The following is a 3,276-nucleotide window of genomic DNA, read 5'->3' as shown; positions in this document are numbered from 1 at the left end:
TCCTTAAATTTGACAGTACCTAAGGTGATGTCTCACTCACCCTACCTAGTCCTAGAGAGTCCCAAAGCCAGAGAAATTTACAGCCAGTGTCCCTGCAAGGGAGCCATGCGACTCTCCCTATTAAATGGAGGCTCCCCAGAAAGACTGGAGGGTAATGGGGAGGGTGGCGGTGTCTGCAGTAGTACTGCTTCTTCGCGGAAAGAAAATGAATCCACATCCAAAGCCAGGAAAGAGTGAGAACCGTATAGACCCCACCTCACCTCTGTCACACAGACTCAAAGACCCAAACCGTGATAGGAGCACACTTTGAAAGTAGAGTTACTTTATGAAAAGCTATAATAAAAACAGAGTGATACTATTGTCATTTCTCACTATTACACTCAGTTTCCATTTTTTCTTTTTAGCAGATAGATCTTTTTTTCCCAGCAGATTTTTTTAAACCTCTTGTATTATATTTTTCAGTTACTAGTTAAATTACTTTGGGTTCCAGGCATCATTTCACAAATGTTCTGCTGGGATGACAGGGAAAAGTCTGCCTAGAATGAAAAAAGAAAAAGGAAAAAACAATTCATGATCCTCAAAGGGAGTAATCTGCACCATCAGTTGGAACAAATGAAATTTGATTGGAACCATCTTAGGTAAATTCTCTGAATCTAGGAAACTGATGTACGTCTCTTCCAGGCTGAGGGCATCAACAACGTTGGGGACCCAGTCCGCCCGGGCCTGTGGCCACTGGCTTCTGCCTCCAATGGAGGTGGGAAGGCTTTGTATTATCACCATTTATGAATTGAATACTTTCCATGCAGAATGTATTGAATATAAAAACAGTGTCTGACCCTGAGTTATTCACAGTCTTTATTCAGAGACAGGCAAGGCAGGTGGTGATAGAGGTGGGCCAGATTCATATGCCCTTGGTTAGTATTTCAAGTTGGCACATTCCATGCTAATCGCCTTCTAGCTGGACCCTGAAGCTGGTGAGCTTGCTGCTTAGACTGTTCCAATATCCACACACCTCTCCCATCACTGACACGCCCTCCAGACTCCTCTCTGTTCTTGGGCTTCCTCCTCTGTGATGGGAGTCTGTCATCTTCAGGTGCCCATCCATCTTCATCCCTCTCTGAGGCTTCAGCCCTTCTCATCCAACCAGCCAGGGCTGCCAAGGCTGTGCAGTTGGACTCTTTGGCTCCCTTCTTTAAGGGAATATCATATTGTTTGGGGATGGATAGTACCCAGACCTAGGCCTAAGGGTTAATTCTTCCAACTCAATGATATTCACATCCCCTGCCCCCCTTTAATGATGAGGACGCCCCAGTGAGAACCTCTTGCATTTATGGACCTTAGTGTAATCTCTCCTACTAATTAATTACACTTTTTGTTTTACACTTATTTTCTTTTAAGTTCACAGTAAATGGAGGAGTTAATTAATTACACCTGCATATTTTGAGGACACAGATTCCAGGTTGCTATGAATTTTGGGGACACTACTCAACTCACTGTGCCCTCCCCCAGATATGACATCATCTACACATTTGATCTCAGCCTAACAGTCTATTGTTCCTTACGTACTTTATATAGACACATGGCTGACATAAATATTTAAAAAAAATTAAACATCAAAGTTGATAGATTTTATCAAATTTTATCTCTGGTTAAAATTCATGGGCCAGGAATCTGGCCAAGTGTCTACAAGTCTGATTGAACACTGCTGAGAGGCAACCCACAGTATAAATCCCGGAAATACACGGTGTAAATCCAAGACAGTCTCCATCCACAGTTTGAACCTAAGGATCAATGTTGCACGTTAGTTCATAGTTGCTTTTTATTTCACATCTTTGAAATACATATTTTATACTGTAACAATAGCTGTTTATAAACCTGTTTTCCCCTTAAATGTATTGGTGAGCCTCCAGGGTAAAGGAAGCTAAGATAAAGTGGAAGGTATTTACATCTGAAAAGTAAAATTTTGTAACAAAAGAATATTTTTGTTGCTAGGCTTGATTACTTAAAAACACAAGGTTCGGACTTCCCAGGTGGCACAGTGCTTAAGAATCCGCCTGCCAATGCAGGGGGCGTGGGTTCGATCCCTGGTCTCGGAAAATCCCACATGCCACAAAGCAACTAAGCCCATGTGCCACAACTACCAAACCTGTGCTCTAGAGCCCACGAGCCACAACTACTGAGCCCATGTGCCACACTACTGAAGCCTGCACGCTTAGAGCCTGTGCTCTGCAACAAGAGAAGCCACCTCACTGAGAAGCCCATGCACCACAGCTAAGAGTAGCCCCCACTCTCCAAAACTAGAGAAAGCTGGCGTGCAGCAACGAAGACCCAACTCAGCCAAAAATAAAAATAGATAAATAAATTTATAAAAAAACAAACCTACAAGGTTCATAAATATAAAATTAATATATACATACATTGCAGAAGACTAGGAAAAACATCAACATGAAACGAAAATACTCTTGTAATTCCAATGATCAGAATGAAACTTTAACATTTTGGAGTAGACTTTTTCAGTCTTTCTAACCATAGGCACACATAAATACGGTGTGTCTGGAAGAAGAGATATGTATTTATAAACATACTCTCACAGGATTGTAGCTGCTTCAGCTACAATCTAGGAGGGTGGTAGAATTCATCTCAAGGAAGATTTATTTTAATTTAGAAGCATTCCTAATTGTCTGTATAAAGTGTGAATGGTGGACACCTCTCAACACTACTCCTTTCTGGGGCAAGAATAATAAATGATTCCCTAAGTTTGAGCTGACAGCTCAAGAGAGGGGCATGTGAGGAGGGTAACTGGGAAGGAGCACTGGGACGATAGATTCTGCGAAGGAGCACAACCAGTGAGGAATTCCCTGTGGCAGAGAATGCCTGATATTAAACCTGAAGCGGTTTCCTGCCCTGTGCCATAATTGCACTCCATGACTCAGCCCTTCAGTAAAAGTATGCTATTAACAACACCCCGGGGTTTGGTTGCTTTGGCTGAAATGAAGCCTGGAGTAAAGTGGAGTGGCGAGGGAGCAAGGGAGCTGGGAACAGAGGCTAGGAGCAGACATTAGGGAGAACAGGAATATACCGTGCACAAGAATTTTGTAGTCAGCTTTATTCGTTTAGCAAAAGACTTCAACAGCATGTCCGCATAGCGTTAGATCCTCTTCCACGTCACCATGGCGCCCAACCTCATATTTATAGCAGCTTTTCAAATTCGAGAATTTTCATCGACACAGTTGAAAGTGACAAGACTCAAGACAACGTTTAATAACTGCAATATTT

This window comes from Hippopotamus amphibius, chromosome 1 (assembly GCF_030028045.1).
Source record: "Hippopotamus amphibius kiboko isolate mHipAmp2 chromosome 1, mHipAmp2.hap2, whole genome shotgun sequence".
Classification (NCBI taxonomy): domain Eukaryota; kingdom Metazoa; phylum Chordata; class Mammalia; order Artiodactyla; family Hippopotamidae; genus Hippopotamus; species Hippopotamus amphibius.
The sequence above is the reverse complement of the archived record's forward strand: the minus strand, read 5'-3'. Positions refer to the sequence as shown.